The sequence below is a fragment of the Canis lupus genome, chromosome 31 (genome assembly GCF_003254725.2).
Source record: "Canis lupus dingo isolate Sandy chromosome 31, ASM325472v2, whole genome shotgun sequence".
NCBI lineage: Eukaryota > Metazoa > Chordata > Mammalia > Carnivora > Canidae > Canis > Canis lupus.
This window is the reverse complement of record NC_064273.1, coordinates 31609031-31628594: the sequence shown is the minus strand read 5'-3', so window position 1 is coordinate 31628594 and position 19564 is coordinate 31609031. Positions and strand designations below refer to the sequence as shown.

Genomic DNA, 19564 nt, shown 5'->3' with positions numbered 1-19564 from the left:
AGACCTAGGCAGAAGGAGAAGCAGGCTTCCTGCGGGGAGCCCGATGAGGGACTCAGTCCCAGGACCCTGGGATCACACCCTGAGCCAAAGGCAAATACTCAATCACTGAGCCACCCAGGTGTCCCTATAAATACATTTCTAAACAATAAGGTCAGATCCCAGTACCAAGAACATCAAGTGCCATCCAGTTTGTGTATGTTGATCATTGGTCAGCGGACATCTTTGGTACAGTTCCTACATGAGAAATTTAGATCATTCCTTGACACTTACTGCCTTTAAAAAAAAAAAAATCAAGGTTTTCACTATACTGGTAAGCAAAATAGTGGTCCTGTTCTAGCCTCAGAATGAGCATGGTTCTTTTTCCTGTTTTACAGTAGAAAAACAGATTAACTCACTTGGATGGAAGGGCTGACCATAGAGTGCTGTCAGCCCTTCTGAGTATGGAGCTATATAAGCAGGGCTGTGTTCCAGAACAGTCCTGTGATAGTGGCTGGGGATAGTGGTTGACTGCCTCAGGGGAAGTTTTTGGAGACTATCTCACTAATCAAAGCTAACCATAATAAGGCTGAAATTCGACAGTGCATTGGGCATAGGAATTGGGAACAGGTCAGGGGCATATTTGCATGCAATTATTGAGAAGATGAGTTAGACATGGAGAGGGCTAGCTAGAGGATGAATATAAGCCAAGTGACTCCTGGTTGGACTAAAAAAATGGGAATCTGTTCTTTGCAACTGTAACTGAAGTACCTAGAGGCTCACAGAAAGAGGGCACCGCTCTGACATGCCTGAATGGATATTTTTGTGTCTAAAAATGTCCTGGTGCTCATGATTGCTGGCAAAACAGGACATCTTTATAGTGGCTAATTAGACTACTCAAGTAGCATGCCTGCCTGGGGACAGCTGATCCAGGGCGTGCGGGAGCCCTGTACTCCTGTGACACCTGATCTCGGCCCTGACTTGGGATGTCACGGACTTGGGAGACACACCCAGGTCCATAAACAAGGGGAGCAGGGAGCCCTGGCATGGCCTTGCTGAGGGATTCAGGCCCCACAGAGAGAAGCGCCTTCCCTGGGTCTTGCACGGAGCAGCGATAGCGCCCTGCAGTCCAGAGGAGCTTTCTGAACTATATTTGGGTTTATGGGCCAGGGAGGGGCAAAGTTATAAAATTACTGCTTCCAAGTGTAATCTAGAGAAATTGTGACTTCATATTACAGCTTTGACATATGCTCTGCATTTAATCTTACTGCTAATAAAATACACTTTAGCTGTCAGTTGGTTTTAATCAGAATTTTGACCCCAAAGGTGATAGTTATGATTGCTGCTTTTTTGCCGCCTGATTTCTGTGGGATTCATGTGAGGAGTATTCAGTACTGGAAAGTTTCTTGGCTCTGTAAAACTCTTGACATAATGTGAAATTAAAGTCTTTGTCACAATATTTAGAAAAGACAAAACTGTAATTTTGCTTTACTGATAAATCTGAGTCAGGCGCCTTGGAATCCCTGGGTTTTCAATCTTGGAAGCAGTTGCCTGGTGTGCTGGAAAACAGCTTCTCCCCAGCGCTTGGGTTCCAAATGGGATTCCATATGGTCAGGGCACTGGGAATGGGACACGAGGCTGAAGACCTTCATCAGGGCACCTAGGAGGACTGCCATCTCCTTGAGAAGTCTTCAGGCGGGCAAGGCAGCGCTGCACCTGTTCCTGGTCCCATGCAACTCCCGATTGATAATTCCTCATTTCTTAAGAACTTGGCTCTTGTTTCTCAACCTTTCAATTTATTTTTGTCTTTATTTTTAAAGGTTTTATGTGTTTATTCAAGAGAGACATAGAGAGAGGGGCAGAGACACAGGCAGAGGGAGAAGCAGGCTCCGTGCAGGGAGCCCGATGCAAGACTCCATCCTGGGACACCAGGATCACACCCTGAGCCCTGAGCCAAAGGCAGATGCTCAACCGCTGAGCCACCCAGGTGCCCCTTACAATTTATTTTTGAACTCAGAATATGAAGCCTTAGAATATGTACTGGAAGAGTCTCCTTGTACAGCCTTAAGGTGTGGGGCCACCCAACAGCATGCAGACATGCTTGCAGAGTCCCGCTTCCCCCTGGTTCTGCTCATCGCAGCCTCGCCTAGGTCACTGACTCTCGGTCTTTCTCACGATAGGTCATGCTTGCACTTGCTTGGTCCTGTAGTCTGTTGCACCTGTTCCCTGTCTGTCTTGAATTGAGCAGTCTCTGGCTCTGGCCTGTCAGTCACCCTCAAACTTGGTCACGCCCATGCTGAGTTACTTTCTTCTTTTTCTCTTTTATACCTCTACTCACAACCAGGGAGGAAAATGCACTTTTGCTTTTGGAATGAAAGAACCTCAATGTGCAGGAACTAGGGGGCTCCTGGTATTTATTCATGGAGAGCCCCTGTGTGCCAGGTGATAAATACAGAGTCTAGCAAATCTCTTTAGTTGGGAAAAACATGTCAGGGAGGAGTTTCACTTCTCAAAACTTAAGACCATAGTTTCTGAGCTAATTTTGGTGGCTGGAAATACTTTCGAGCATGATGTGGGACTCAATCCCAGGACCCGGGGATCACGACCTGAGCCAAAGGCCGATGCTCAACCACTGAGCCACCCAGGTGTCCCTGGAAACACTTTCAAGGTAAAGTTATTTCAGTTATAATTCTGGTGTGGGAGATGTTAGATCCTCTACCCTTTTTTTTTTTTTTTTTTTTTAAGATTGATTTTATTTGAGGCAGAGGGAGAGGGAGAAGCAGGCTTCCCGTTGAGCAGGGAGCCCCATGCGGGGCTCAATCCCAGGATGCTGGAACCACAATCCCAGCCAAAGGCAGATGCTCAAACAACTGAGCCACTCAGGTGCCCCTCTTCTACCACTTTCTTACTTTGGAACTTTTTCCTTTTTTTAATCTGATTTATCCCTCTCTGGGTTGGCTGTGCTGTTCTCTTCTCCTCCTTCCTCTGCCTTCCCCCTCTCTTCTTCCTGCATCTTCTCCTTTTCCTCTTCCCCTTCCTCTTCTTCTTTCCCCTCTCCTTACTATTCATAGCATATTACTATATTCATGAATATGAATATCATATTTCATAATATTGAGATCTCCATATAGAAGCAGGTCCGAATCAAATGTTTAGTTTCAAAAGGTTTGTTAAAAGCTTTCTTACTGGGGATCCCTGGGTGGCTCAGCGGTTTGGCGCCTGCCTTTGGCCCAGGGCGTGATCCTGGAGTCCTGGGATCGAGTTCCGCGTCAGGCTCCCAGCATGGAGCCTGCTTCTCCCTCCTCCTGTATCTCTGCCTCTCTTTCTCTCTATGTCAATTATAAATAAATTAATAAATCTTTTAAAAAAACAACTTTCTTACTTTTTTGGGTTCTATGCTATCTTTGTGTCTTATATTATCCTCTGAGGGGAGAAAGTTCACTTCTTTTGGCCTTTCCAGAAACTGGAAAATAAAGAGCCAACTCCTCTACTTCCCTTAGTCATCCAAACAGTGAAACCAAGAATCAAGTCTAGAGAAGGTGGCTGTGAATCTGGAACTTGTTCACAGTTTCTTTCGAGGTTCATGCTGCAGTGAGGGCTACTTTTTTGAGGGAACATGGTTTTGTTTTCCTATTTACCTTTGAGGATACATTTTGCTGGCTCAAGTTGGCATAATAGTCATTTTTTAAATGAGAGAAAGAAATTTAAAGGTAATAACAAGCAAGGAGTTAGGGAATGACCATCAATATCCAGTCTGAGGATCTGCCACTTACTGGTTCTGCCACTTACTGACTTGCTAGCTTACTAGTTAGGTTACTGAATCTCTCTGTGACTCATTTTCTTATCCATAAAGCAAGGATAGTGTGTTGAGTATTAAATGAGCAATGGCTGTAAAGTGCTCAGAACCATGCCTGGCATATGATAGTCTACCTGTGGCCAAAGGAATCCTTGACTAGGCTGCAAGTGAAGTCGGGAGTCATAGTGTCCACTGACTTTGTTTCATTTCTAACCGACTTTCTTCCTATATTAACTGAGTCAGATGTTAAGGAGAAAAGCTTTCCAATTGTGTGATCTACATTAGACCCTTCATCAAGATTTTCTGATACTCTGCTTGCTGGGGTTCCAAGTCAAGTAGACAGTAGGGTAAATCCTTGTGTTCTTTTCTTTCCATCTTCTCTTTCTCTTAAGGCTTTTCTTGGACCTTTTCACCCTTTCATTAGGTTATGAGTCCGATCACATAAAAGCCAGAAGGCCACTCACCACACAGTAGACAAGTGAGAGGTAACAGTAACCTACCTGGCTGGGACTTTCTTGCTTAGCTTCAAAGGACCAGGCCTTCGGTATTGAACTGAGCCTGAATGTTGATTTATGTGCAAGAACACATCCCTTGGGGAATAGAAAGTTTTTTTTTCCTTCCATCATGGTAGTAGAAGGGCTGAAAATCTGAGCTATAGAGCTCAGCTGTGTTCTGTATCTGAGGCTGCTCTTTTTTTTTTTTTAATTTTAATAAAGGTTTATTGTGTCAGAGATAGAGAGAGCACACATGTGAGTAGGGCAGAGGGAGAGGGGGAAAGAAAGAATCCTTAAGTAGATTCCCTGCTGAGCACAGAGCACGATAAGGGGCTCCCTCCCAGGACCCTGAGATCATGACCTGAGATGAAATCAAGAGCCAGCTACTTAACCAACTGAGCCACCAGGCTACTTACCTTATATTTACTCAATTATCCTGATGCTCATAGACTAAGGTAAGTCATTGTAGAACACTACTAATGAACTTCCTGAGAAGGGATGATTCAGAACCTATTTCTGGAACCAAGGATATGAAAAACTGTATTTTTTTTTAACTTAAAATTATTTCCTTCTACCTATAAAGAACACCTAATTCCAAAAAACTCAATACCTAAATACTAACATAAAAATACACACACACACACACACACACACACACAAAATAATTTTTAATGTCCAGACACAAAATAGCTCTTTTGATGGAAAGACTTTATTTCTGCATTCTGAAACTTTTAACTTCTTTCCTTCTGCTGGACTACCCTCAAAGATTTCGGTTTCTCCTATTTTTCTTAAAAATTTTCAATACCACTTGAAAAAATGGTTTTCTATAACATGTCATGTGGTCATTTAGCTACTTGAGAGTGTTAATTGTAGTTAAGATAACTGGGCTATCGTTACTATTTTACTACTATTTGATTTAATATCAGGAAACTATTTAAGAAAAACTATTGGCACTTCTAGTTCAAGGTGGTAATCTGCACACATTTATTTTCTTCTTGCGCCCCCGTTAAAATGACTGTGCGTAAAATTTAAACATCTACAACATCAGAGAACATAAGAGGTGGTTATCAGCAGATGAGATTTAAACCAATTTCTGGAAGATGGAAAGCAGATGGAAGTCTGGTGCTGATGAAGCCTAGGGGACACATGGAGACCTGCAACTGTGGAGGGGTTGGTCCCCCTGGTAGAGCTCTCGTGAGCTCTGGATTTGGAGGGCATCTACTACAGAGGGCTGAAAACAGGGCCTGGCTGTATGATGAGTTGTCAGTATCCTCTCTCCTCTGCCTCCACCACAGAATGGTAGTTAGTTTTACCCCAAGCAAAACATTCATCTGATTCTTATCTTTAAAGAAATGAAATGACCTTCTGATGATAACTAGGGCAGTTAGTATGACATAGGTATCACAGAGTAAAGCCCTTCTCATCCTGGAATTTAGAGATCCTCAGTGTATACTTGTGCTAAAGTGAAACTTGTCTGTTGACAAGCCCTGTATATCACACAGAGCTCTCTGCTGTTAAGCATGTGTGCATGCACGCACATGTGCACGCGTGCACACACACACACACAGAGGAATATGGATCTATTTTTGAAAAGGAACATGAGATTTCTGAATCACAGAGCAGACCTTGTGATACAGAGCTTCTCAGTGCTCCAGTCTCCATGGGATGACACAGTAAAAGGCTGATGTGTATTTTTTTTTCCAGGGCTCTTATAACAACCACAGACTAGGTGGCTTAATAACAGAAATTTATTTTTTGACAGTTCTAGAAGCTAGAAGTCTGAGAGCAAGATGTCAGTTGGATTGGTTCCTTCGGAAGGCTGTGAGGGAAGGCCTCTCTCCTTGGTTGGTGGAAGGCCATCTTCTCCCTGTGTCTTTACATTGTTTTCCCTCTGTATACGTCTGTGTCCAAATTTCTTATTATGGATCTGTGGTAGACACCAATCATATTTGATTTAGGCCCACCATAAGGGTCTCATTTTAAGTAAATCAACTGTAAAGACCCCATCTCCAAACAAAGCCACATTCTGAGATACTGGAGGTTAGGACTTCAACATATGAATTTTGGTGTGGTGGACAATTCAGTCCATGGTACCCTGCATGTGCAGCTGGATTGTACCATAGGAAAGGAATCCCAGAATTATGAGACTTGGATCCTCTTTGGGGTGGCTAGCATATCCACCTCTCCTTCCCTATGGGGACAGAGAGACAGAAAGACAGAGAGAGACTGACTTTAGACTATAAGCAAGTCTTCTCTCAGAAGAGGAGAAGGTGGGGACAACATGGAAGGTCCCTAGGTTTTTACTACCCTGGAATGTAAACGGCCCCAGGGAGATTTATCTAAATCTCTCTGGAACAATATACTCTCTATAGCTTCCAGGGGATGTTTTCTTCTATTCAATCATGTTGAGGAGGACTCTTTTTAAAAAATATTTATTTATTTACTCATGAGAGACACACAGAGAGAGGCACAGGCAGAGAGAGAGAAGCAGGCTCCCTGTAGGGAGCCCGATAAGGGATTCGATCCCAGGACCTGGGATCATGCCCTGAGCCACCCAGTTATCCCTGGCCAGGACTTTTTGATGTGAATGCTTGCATTGTGCAGAAATGTGAAAATATCTTTGGAGAATTGTCTTCTAACATCAGTCTTTTTAATTTTTTAAAAAGATTTTATTTATTTATTCATGAGACACACAGAGAGAGGCAGACATAGGCAGTGGGAGAAGCAGGCTACCTGTGGAGAGTCTGATGAGGGACTTGGTCCTGGGATCCCAGGATCATGACCCAAGCCTAAGGGAGACACTCAACCACTGAGCCACCCAGGTGCCCCCATACATCAGTCTTTTTATTACTGCAGGTTTGAATATAAATGGAAAACCAAAGGTAACCAAATAATGTTATTAAAGCTTACAACGAGGATGGCTGAGTCAGGTAAGCATCTGCCTTTGGCTCAGGTCATGATCTCAGGGTCCTGGGATCAAAGCCCCACATTGGGCTCCCTACTTAGCGGTGAGCCTGCTTCTCCCTCTGCCTCCCTCTCCCTTTGTCTGCTGCTCCCCCTTCTTGTGTACGCTCTGTCTTTCTCTGTATAATAAATAAAAATTTACAATGAGGGATCCCTGGGTGGCGCAGCGGTTTGGCGCCTGCCTTTGGCCCAGGGCACGATCCTGGAGACCCGGGATCGAATCCCACGTCGGGCTCCCTGCATGGAGCCTGCTTCTCCCTCTGCCTGTGTCTCTGCCTCTCTGTCTCTCTCTCTCTGTGTGACTATCATGAATAAATAAATAAAATCTTTAAAAAAAAAATTTACAATGAAAAAGACCAAGATAAACAAGAAAACTGACGACTGATGGAAAAAGAGCTAATTTAATGAATAGAATTTACAAACCTCTAATTAGGGTATAAATGTTTAGTCAAGAACATTTCCTCCTTGAAACAAGAATAAAATTCTGTTAAAGAGTTATAATATTGAAAGTGTATGGCAATTCTCAGGCAGAGTAAGAATATAATCCAGAAAATGTTCTAGGTAAGGACTAAAACTAACTGCATGTGGCCATTTAAATTTAAATTAATAAATACTAAATTTAGAATTTAAGTCCTTAGTTCCTTAGCCTACTTTCAATTACTCAATAATCATATGTAGTGAGCAGCTTTATTATTGGACAGTGGAGACTTATAGAAAATTTCTATTGCAGAAAAAGGGAGATGAGAGAAAAAGGTGGGGTATACTTGTCAGATAGATAATACATGAAGACATGACTTCATGTTGAAAGGCCTTACATAAAACCAAGCAGAGTGGCTTTTTAAAAGACATACCTGGACATATCAGTGTGAAATTTCAGGGACCCAAGGATAAAGGGCATATGCTAAAAACTTCCAGAGGAGGATAGATACAAATATCTATGAAGGAATTAGAATTGGTAGTGCTAAAATTCCAACATAAAATAATTTTGAGTCTGAAATTTTTAAAATTAATTTTGGGTGTGTACAACTTAGTGATCGGACAAATTTATACATTGTGCTATGTACACCACAAGTGTAGCTACCATCTGTGCCCATACAGTGCTATTATGGTATCACAGATTATATTCCTTATGCTGTGCCTTTTATTCCCATGACTAATTCATTCCATAACTGGAAGCCTATCTCCCCGACTCCCCTTCACCCATTTTACCCAATCCTGTCTCACCTCCCCACTGGCAACCATCAGTTTATTCTCTGTATTTATTAGTCTCATTCTGTTTTTTGTTTGTTTACTCATTTGTTGTTTTTTATTCTTTTTGATTCCACATACGAATGAAATCATATGGTATTTGTCTTTCTCAGTCTGACTTATTTCACTTAACATGATATCCTCTAGGTCTTGAGTTTAGAGTTTTGTTTCAATTCAAACACTCAATTGAATTTGAACACAGATAAAAAGATTTGGGGACACTCAAAGACTCAGAAAGTTAGCTTAATGTATACCTTTTCTTAGCCAGTTACTTGAGGTTATGCTGTGGCAATACAAAAAAGGAAACCAAGAAAGATGAAAGCATGAGGTCCAGAAAATGGTGGGTCCAAGGATCTAACCATGAAAGCATTGAAAGGCAGTCCTGGGAAGACAGTCATACAGAAAGCCTGTTTAGAATGGAACGGGACAGAGTACTTCAGGAGGAAAATATCCAGAACAAAAAGGAAATTGATGCTGTGTGTAGGTACGTACTGTGATTGGGAGTTCAGGTATACTCATCTCCTAGAGATGCTCTAATAAATTGCCACAAACTAGGTAGCTTACAAAACAACAGAAATTTATTCTCTCACAGTTCTAGAGACCAGAGATATGAAATCAAGGTATTCTCAAGAGCTGTGTTCCTTCTGGAGGCTCTATGGAGAGAATCCTGTCTTTACCTCTTTCAGCTTCTAGTGGTTGCTGGCTTCCTTGGCTTGTGGCCACATCACTCCAGTCTCTGCCTTCATCTTCCTCTGTCTGTGTCTTTCCGTCTTCTGTCTCTTATAATGATACTTGTCGTTGGCTTTAGCACCCACATGGGTAATCCAGCATGATCTTATTGGCAAAGAAACTTTTTCAGGATAAGATAACATTCAGAGATTCCAGATATTAGGACACATGGACATATCTTTTGGGAGACTACCATTCCCAATCCACTACATAACAATATCTGTTAGAATACAAAAAAAAAAAGAGGTGTTTCTTTTTTATTTTGAAATGAAAAACATTCTCCATTAGATGGCACAGTGAGCCCATTGAGAAGGAAGTGTAATTCTGGCATACTATTTGGCTCTGTAACAAATAATATCTATGTAGTTAATAATGTAAAATATGTGTCATAACATAAAAAGTTGGTATGTATCAATTTCTAGAATTAACCTATAGACAGATAACAAAAGATACAATGGTTGCTACTGAATGGAGATTATATGTCACAAATTTGGTAATGTAATGGGTAGCGGAGTGGGAGGAGAAGTGCGGTGGCAAGTTGAGCACTGATGTACCTCTCTCACAAACTGAGCAGCAAGACAGTGTCTGGAGGTAAAACAGTAAGTGTGGTTGGTATGTTATCTGAAATTTCACAGGAGTTTAGTCCAAGATCTGGCAACAGATGCATAACAAACAAGGGGAGACAAGATGGATGTCAGGTGAGTGAAGTCTTCATTGCATGAGGTGAAAGGACAACATGTATATTTGCCAAACCATGAAAACCAGTAAGGATCTGTTAGAACCAGTTAAATAAAGCATGCTGCATTTTTTAGAGTATTTATTATATTAGTTTAGGAATTCAGCTAGATCCCAAGGGGATTTTTAATCATACATTTTCCATGATTAGCAGTATGATCTGATAATCACACATTTGTCTTCCATGAGTGGTTCAAAATTTAAAAAAGTATTTTGTAATTTTTTGAAAACTCAGTTCTGCAGTAATATTTTCATTACACTTTCTTTTCCAGTAAGTGAGATCAAAGGAGTGATCCTGAAAATTATGCTTATGGTGGACTTAAGTAAAAAGGATTTATGCAATCAAATTTACAGATTGTTTTTTATTGATCACAACTTTTATGCTAGGGATCAATTGTAATCTACTTGGCATCTTTAATTGCTTATCCACTTAAAAAATTAACTCTGGTGGATGGAAGGACCCCTTCTAATGTGAATTGTTTTTGCTATTAGTGAAAATATGGTATTATGTTCTCTGTTATAGTCAGGGGGGAAAAAGAAAGAATTGCTGAATAGGCCATTACCCCTTTGTATAAAAGGAATAATGAAGGAAATAAAGGTCTCTCTTGAACAGTTTCATTCAGCACATTCTTTAACATTTGCAGGGTATTGGTCCTGCCGGCTCTAGCAAAGCATAACCACTCATTCATTCCACAAACTTCTGAGTACCATCAATGTACCAAGCATTGAACTCTTGGGAAATACAAGTATGAATATTCTTTTAAGAAATTTAGTTCTATTAGAAATACTTCACCCTATTGGTGATATGCTCTATCCTGGTATCTGGTTTTTATTCAGTTCCTTCTGAACTTCTGAATCAGACCTGAGCCTGCACATAGAGCAAAATGTAGTATCCTTTCTTCAGTTCTTAGAACATGAGAAATCTATAGAAATATGCTCATCAACTGAGTATCTTTCTACTGAGGGAATTATTTGCTGATCCTTTCCAGGTTAGCAGTATTTTGCACTTCCCAGTTGAATATGCTCGCTGAAGAGCTCTTGTTGACCTTTAGTACTTTTCTTAACTTATTGCCCCTTGTCCTTTTTCACCTTCACAACAGAGTTTGGTGTAAGCTCCTCATGGATTTTACTAGGCACCTGCCACCAAACGTCTGCATCCTCCCATATCTCCTTGGTCCTCCTTAGTGCACTATCCCTTCTCAGTTACTAGATCTACCATCAACACTCTCTTTATCCACACATTTGACTATCCTTTCTTTGCTCTTCTTTTTTCCTTTTGTCTACAAACATGCCTAGTTTGTGTTTATACTTATTTAGCCCTTAACATTGGGCCCTTTATCACCTCCATATTTCCCTTTCTCTCATTTGAAAATTTATTCTATATTCACCATATAAACTTTGGGAGGCAGTATAACAGTATGAAATCCCGGTTCCTTGCTAACCCTGTAAACCTGGACAAGCTCCCTTGTTTGTGAAACGGTATTAATGATATTATGTATTTATTTAGGCTGTTGTGAAACGGTTACTAACAGTACTTGACATGATGAAAAACTTGATGTAACCGTTCTAGAAAATGTCATGTGATAGAACTTTACTCTTTATCCAGTTGGAGGTGAAGAAGGACACCAACTGGGTACATGGTAGTCATGGTAGTCAGGCTTGGTTCCAGGTCTCTTGAGTGGGAAGGGACTGGATGCAGGGATTCGGTACTTGGGATCAGTCAGAAGGCCTGAGATACTGACTCTGGGCCAGCTCCAACAATGACCTAGAAACCAGCCCCTGAAGTGGTCTTCCCTGAGGAATGGGAGGGATCAGAGGAACCACCAGAACTGGTGACCTCAGGAGCATGACTGAGACCAGGATGCAGGTCCCCACTGCCACTGCACCTGCTTGCAACACCCTTGTGGCCTTGGGACACTCTCTGCTGTTCCTTTTTTTTTTTTTTTTTTAATTTTTTTTATTTATTCATGATAGTCAGAGAGAGAGAGAGAGAGAGAGAGAGAGAGAGAGGCAGAGACACAGGCAGAGGGAGAAGCAGGCTCCATGCACCGGGAGCCCGACGTGGGATTTGATCCCGGGTCTCCAGGATTGCGCCCTGGGCCAAAGGCAGGCGCCAAACCGCTGTGCCACCCAGGGATCCCTCTCTGCTGTTCCTACTGGGTTGGGGACTGGATGTACACAATAGCCAAACTGACAGGAGGTGGGGGAGGGGTGTCTCTGCCTCTCTTCCTCCTTCCAAATCTCGTGTGAGCACATCTAACTGGCAAATCTATGTCCATTGCCTCCAAAGCCTTACCTGTAGGGAGTCTGGGAATGCCATTTTTAATTTTTTCAGCCACTGCAGGACAGGAAGTCAATCTAGAGGGAAGATGGAAGGATTTGGGGTATAAGGTCTCCTTATCTATCCCAGTGGTCAGCAAAGGCTTCTTACAGAAGGAAGGCTTTGGCTTGGTCTTTAGGGATAAGTGGGATTTGGATCAAAGACACATATTCTGGGATGGCTCTCCTTTGTCCATCTGTTTTCTTACCTATCATTGGGTAATCAGGTCCTTCTTCCTCTTTTAGCCTCTTTTCCTGGCCCCAAAGTTCATCTTCAGAAAAGGCTTCTCCCATTGGCCTCATTTCCATCCGCAACCCTTCTCCTGACGTAGTTCCTCTGTAAAGTGCCGTAGAGATCTTCATCAAACTCTGGACCAAATCCAAGCTCTTCTTTGTGTTTAAAGACTCTTCACGGAGGCACCGGAGATCTATCGCTTCCTGTACTTCTTCCTTAGTACACTTAGCCTGGCTCTTCCTTTCATCTCAGGCCCAAGTGCCTGACTACTCTTTCATGTGCCTGCTTGCTGTTGCCTCTGTGTCCTCGTTGAAACAGCAGCATCACACGCCTGGGGTGCCCTTTCCTTGTCTGTTCCCCAAGCAGTTTTGCAGCTCCTGAGACCCCTCTCTTGGGAATGCCTTCCACACGAGCACTGGCATGCTTTTGTCTCACAGTCAGGAAGGGTTATGATTGAGTATGTATATATTCTAAGTTACGTGCTATGAATATTTTCATGCTAAATTGTAAACACACATGCATGGGATTGATTTGTCACTTAAAAACTTAAAATTGATATTTGGCATATACCTTTCATGTATTTGGAAAAAACAACTCAACAGCAACATAACAGAATGGAAATTAGGGGAATTGACAAAAACAACACCAAATCTTAAAGATCAAAAAGGAAAAAAAAAAAAAAACCCAAAACCCCCCAAACCAAAAATCAAAACACTGTGTCATTATCAGAGAAGCTCTCCCGGTCAGGTGCCCTACCCTTCTTATGAGAAATCTCAATTTCTGGAACTCTAAGCACATGAGAAAAATAAAGAATGAGTTGAGAGAGAGGGAGAGAACGATTAAAAGGTTCATTCACTGAGAAAAGTACTTAAATCAATAGTAGTAAAAGGTGATTATGTATTTTAAATGTTGGCCTAGGGCAGCCTTGGTGGCTCAGCGGTTTAGCGTCGCCTTCAGCCCAGGGCATGATCCTGGAGACCTGGGATCAAGTCCCACGTTGGGCTCCCTGCATGGAGCCTGCTTTGCTTCTCCCTCTGCCTATGTCTCTGCCTCTGTCTGTCTGTCTCTCTCTCATGAATAAATAAATAAAATCTTAAAAAAAAAAATGTTGGCCTAAAAGAATTGAAATTTACCGAAGCTTGTCAAGAACCATTTCACATGGTGTTCAGTGTAATGCAAAAACACGATTTTTGATAGATTTACCATCATTGTCACTTTCACATTAAAATCAGAGTGAACAGAGTGAAAATAGTTAGGATCCTCTCCATTTCATATTTTTATATCACTTTTTATTCTAATCCCGTATAGTGGTTGAACAAACTCCCCTCTCCCATCCAGATAATTCCAGTCCTCAGTTATGTGGAGAGGATGCCCCTCACTTTACCATCCCTCCTCCATGTTCCCTCTGCCCTCCGAGGTATTGCTTGCCAGAATGCCAGATTTCAAGTTCTGTCCTGTTTAGAGCTACATTTCATCAGCGGGCATCTCTCATCCTTGAAATAGTTCTCGTTTCCAGCCTGCCACTTGTTACATGGTGGCCAAATCCCTGTAGCCCCATAGCCTTTCTGCAGCATCACTGATATCATGATGCAGTCTGCGGATGATGGTCACAGTCATCCATCCATCTGTGCTCCCAGTTATGCTCATTCTGCTGACAGAATAATGGAGTCCTGGGACTGGGAGGGACGTGGGGATCCACAAGATCCCAAGCAACACTGACAGGACCAAAATCACCTCCTGAATTTTAACTGAATCAAGAAGTCTAAGTGATTTGTAACACGACTGAAGCTCATCTTTTAAAAATCACAATATAAATGCCTATGCATGCACACCCACATCAGAAGCAAACCAATCTCGAGAATTGTTGACACACAGGCTGTAATTATTTTTTTAATTAAAAAAATATTTAAATTTATTCATTCATGGGATCCCTGGGTGGCGCAGCGGTTTGGCGCCTGCCTTTGGCCCAGGGCGCGATCCTGGAGACCCGGGATCGAGTCCCACATCGGGCTCCCGGTGCATGGAGCCTGCTTCTCCCTCTGCCTGTGTCTCTGCCTCTCTCTCTCTCTCTGTGTGACTGTCATAAATAAATAAAAAAAATATTTAAAAAATTTATTCATTCATGAGAAACACACACAGAGAGAGAGAGGCAGAGGGAGAATCAGGCTCCTTGTGGGGAGCCCGATGCGGGACTTGACTCCAGGACCCTGGGATCACGACCTGTGCCAAAGGCAGATGCTCAATCACTGAGCCACCCAGGTGCCCCGTAATTAGTTTTTTTTTTTAATTTTTTTAATTTTTATTTATTTATGATAGTCACACACACAGAGAGAGAGAGGCAGAGACATAGGCAGAGGGAGAAGCAGGCTCCATGCACCGGGAGCCCGACGTGGGATTCGATCCTGGGTCTCCAGGATCGCGCCCTGGGCCAAAGGCAGGCGCTAAACCGCAGCGCCACCCAGGGATCCCCCGTAATTAGTTTTTGATAGGAAACTAATTTGAAATCTAGGCAGTATAATTTTCAGAGTTCCATAATGGCCAATCAGTTCTTTTTGTCTTAAAATGACAAATTTATCGTCTCATAGTTCTTGAGGTTAGAAATTTAAAATCAGAGTATTGGCAGGGCTGTCTCCTTTCTTATGTCTTCCAGCTTCTGGTGGTGGCCAGCAGTCTGTGGCATCCTTGGCTTGTGGCTGTGTCACTCCAGTCATATGACCCTCTTCTTTCTGTTCTTCACATCATCTTCCTTGTGTGTCTGTCTGTCTTTGTGTCCAATATTCCCCTTTTGATAAGGATATCAGTTGAATTGGATTTGGGTCTCCCCTAAATGACCTCATTTTAACTTATTTCTATGAAGACCCTACTTCCAAAAATATGGTCAAATTTCTGAGCTACAGGGACTTAGGACTCTAATATATATATATATATATTTTTTTTTTTTTTTTAAGGAAGGGGACACTATTCTACTGATAACCACCCCATAGAAGCAGTTAGCACAAGCCCAAAGTCTGTAGTAGGTGGCTCCCAACTCCCTACCAGAATGTTCCCTGGCTCCTCTGTGAATTCCTTTCTGCAGCAAGTTGTACAGTTTCCACCCTGACTTCAGATGCGTTCCTGGTGGGCTTTGACAGCCAGGCTTCAAAAGTTCTAATGTCATTTCAGATTGCTCTACATATCACCATGGTATTTGCATCCTGTTTCGATAAACTCTGCTCTACCCAGGCCAGTCTGAGCTCAGTATTAACCATATAGCCCCTCTACCTGCACTATGGGTTACATAGTATAATGGTTAAGAGCTTTAACAAAGCCACATAACCAGCATTTAGATGGAAGCACCTCTACGTACCAGCTCTAAGTCACTGATTTAAATCTGGCCCCAGGAATAGGAGGAAAACGCTACCCTTTACTCTTGTAGCTTCTGTTGCTCTCCTGGTTAGGAGGAGTGCACATGTCTGTACTCTGTTTGCTGGGCTTCTGCCTCTCACCCAGGTTCCGTCTTTGGTTCTAGTCCTTTGTTAAGTCTCTGAAGGAGAATGTCTCCATATAGTATGGGCAAGAGAATACCTACAAGAAGCAAAAATTCTGCCTGAGTTAGCAGAGGTGGCTTTATATTTGGCCTTGACCATCCCAAATGGCATCCAGGAGCGTGGCAGGGAAACCAGGTGAGGAGGCAGGTAGTCCATGGGTTATTTGCTGAAATGACTCTTTGATGGCTTGTTAATGGGCTTTCATCAATAGCTTATACTAAAAGATTTCTCTCTCCATCTGTGCTACCAGGGAGGCAACAAGTAGAGTGGCCTGTTAATGTGTTTCCAATATTCTGATTTTTCCTCCTGTTTTTTTTCTGTTGAGAAGTGACAATATCTTAGTACTAATTATAATTCTGTTCACTGTCCTCTATCCTCATTGGTCTTCCAGCAAGCATGGCATTCACATTCTCTTTCATTTCTCTTGATGTCATGGTGTTAGGTACACAGAGAACCTCTGAGGCCAGCAAATGGAGTTTTGTCCTCCGTGGATGGGAGGGGAAACCACTAAATAGGCCTTGTCTACATAGTTCAAATGCAGAGAAAAAGATTTATGTAGATAATGCAAACACAAAAACCCAGTTGAGTTTAATTTATACAGGTGACTCTGACTCTGTGCATCTGATGATAAGGAGCCTATGAAGTAGATTACATCACACGTGTCGTGCCCTGTAGCACGTGGGTGCATACTTGGACACACACTGTCTCCTAGCTCCAAGACAAAATGCAAAAAGACAGGCAGAGGTAGAAGATGAGAGCACACATACATCCTGTATGCCTGAAGGTGGTAAATGGACTGTTTGTCTTTTCATAGACCACGTTCACACATACCTGTCTTTACAAGTCCAGGGTACATGAAAGGATTCAATAAGTCATCTTGAATCCTTGACGAAGTTAAAAAATTAGTATTTGTAGTTTACATGGAAATTATCACATATGGTAAAGAGGTATCCATAATGATTGACATAATTCCTTATAATGAAACACATGCAAGAGGGTGTGTCACAGACATAGGTAAGTTCAGAGGGGAGAGAAGATGGTGTGTCAGCAAAACGCAAGTAATTCTGTATGAACAGAGGAGTATTACCTCCCAGACCATCCATTGATTCAGTAAATATTTACCCAGTTTCCACTCTGCCTGGCATTGTGCATTATTATCCAAACAAATAAGAGATGTAGTTTTTGTTGGCTTGGGTTTAATACGATTACTGTTTCACCAGCTCTAAAAGATACATTTTTAACACTTCTGAAATTGAGATGTATGTTACAATCAGTGGGGACTTAGATACAAAAAAAAAAAAAAAAGCCTGTTAGTCACTATCATATTTGGCAGTGCTTTGAAAAGGAAGAAAGGGGGTGGGGAGAAGTCCAGGCTCACAGGTCAAGAAAACCTGAGCAGTTATGCACTTGCTTATAGAACAGGTAAATCCATGAGTCATATACTAACTTTTATTTGGGTGTTTTCATTTCTTTTAGCCTTACCGTGAATTAAATGCTGTACTTACTGATAGTTTAAAAAAATACTTGCTTTTTAAATCATTATCCTGCTGTGACTAAACCTAAACGCTTAGATCTTGTCCTTTTCTTATTCTTCCATTTTCTGGGCATTTGCCAGGCATGGACAGTTAACCTCGATGATCATATTTTTAAAATACAATGAGTGGTAAAATTCATGTAAGTATTACCTAGATACCACATCTGTATCTACATCTCTGTATCGCCGAACAAGTTGTTGATTGATTTGGGCAAGCGTGTATATGTGCTGGTTGCTGTCACACATGCTAAGCCCATCACAAAGAAAACCACTGGGGCACTTTGGTGGTTCAGTGATTGAGTGTCTGTCTTTGGCTCAGGACATGATGCCAGGGTCCTGGGATTGAACCTGCTTCTCCCTCTGCTTATATCTCTGCCTCTCTCTGTCTCTTATGAATAAATAAAAATCTTAAAAAATAAAAAAGAAAACCATTAAGTTGCCATATCATTAAAAACATGTAAATGTAAAATTATTCCAAAATAAAAAGTTTATTTAAAAAAAAACAGAAAAATATCAGAGGCACCTGACTGGCTCAGTTGGGAGAGCTTACAGTTCTTGATTTCAGGGTCATGAGTTTGAGCCCCATGTTGGGTGTAGAGATTACTTAGATAAATAAAACTTATAAAAAAAAAAAGCCAGCATATCCAGGTCTGCTGGATATGCTTTGTTAAGTCCGCTTCACCCGTTAGATGAGGATTGACCCTTTATCACCACATAGTATGTATAAAACCGATCAACAGGACTGTAAATTACTTGTATATGGCGTGACAGTAGCTCATTGGTGGGCATGGGAAGATGAGGACAACTGGCTCTAGCTGTTCGCTCATCAGGGTGGCTGGCTGATGGTCCTGGTGCTTAGGCCAGGGACCCAGCACCCATGTGTCCATGTCTCCCCTTCCTCCCCATCCCTCTTCTCCCCATCCTCTTCCTCCCCGTGCCTTTCTTCGTGTTGGTCATGATTGTCATTGTAGGGAATCAATGTTCATGCTTCTTGCATCTACTTCCTACAGCCCAGACTTTGTATCTTAAACCTTATGTCAGCTTTAGGATAATCACTGACTGCCTTTGTACTGAAAAGTCAGCACTAAGCCTCCAGTCTATTCAGAGTACATTCCTGAAGGGTTTTTTTTTGTTTGTTGTTTTAAACAAATGCTTAGATATCATATAAGCCATTCACAAGGTGTTCAGGAGGTGACAATGTGAGCATCCGGGTTAGAGGAGTACAGAAAACTTGCTTTCATAGCGTCACATTGAGGTCATGCTAGAGCAAAACATGAAACACGACATTGAGGAGTAAGGTTCTGCATAGTTGGCAGAGGCCCAATCTCCCAGTCCGTATTTTTTGGTGAATGTGATGGTGATCATTTTAGCCTGTTAACCAAGTGAATGAATGAATGAATGCACACATGAGTGTCTAGAATTTGTCACCTCACTTTTTTTTTTACAAGTCTTCATGGCTGTGGTTTAACAAAACCAGAAATATGGACAGTTGTTTTCTCTTGTTATTTTTTTTAAACATTTTATTTATTTATTCATGAAACACACACACACACACACGGAGAGAGAGAGAGAAAGAGAGAGAGAGAGGCAGAGACACAGGCAGAGGGAGAAGCAGGCTCCCTAAAGGGAACCCGATGTGGGATTCCATCCCGGGACCCCAGGGTTTATGCCCTGAGCCAAAAGCAGACGCTCAACCACTGAGCCACCCAGGCTCCCCTCTCTTGTTCTTCTTAGTCCGCACGCACTCTTACTGTGTGCAAAAGGCAGATGCAAAGGAAGGCAAATCTGTGGAAGGAAATGTGTGTCCGGCGCACCCCTCCCTATGCCCACGTTCCCCAGGGTGCTAGAAGAACGTGGTAAAATAAACCTGCCAACACCCAGGTGGCCTGTGTCCCAGTTCACAACCTTTTATGCTGTAAAGTGATATACTGTGTGGATTATTTCCCCCTTTCTCATGGGGGGGACCATGCCTTCCCAAGTGCTACTTGGTTTATCTTCTTACCCACT

General features: G+C 42.1%; 1 protein-coding gene across 7 annotated transcripts in view; it reads left to right on the top strand.

Annotated features, from left to right (window-relative positions):
- HLCS (holocarboxylase synthetase) overlaps nt 1-19564 on the top strand; it is a 218404-nt gene that overhangs the window by 131492 nt on the left and 67348 nt on the right. The window lies entirely within an intron of this gene.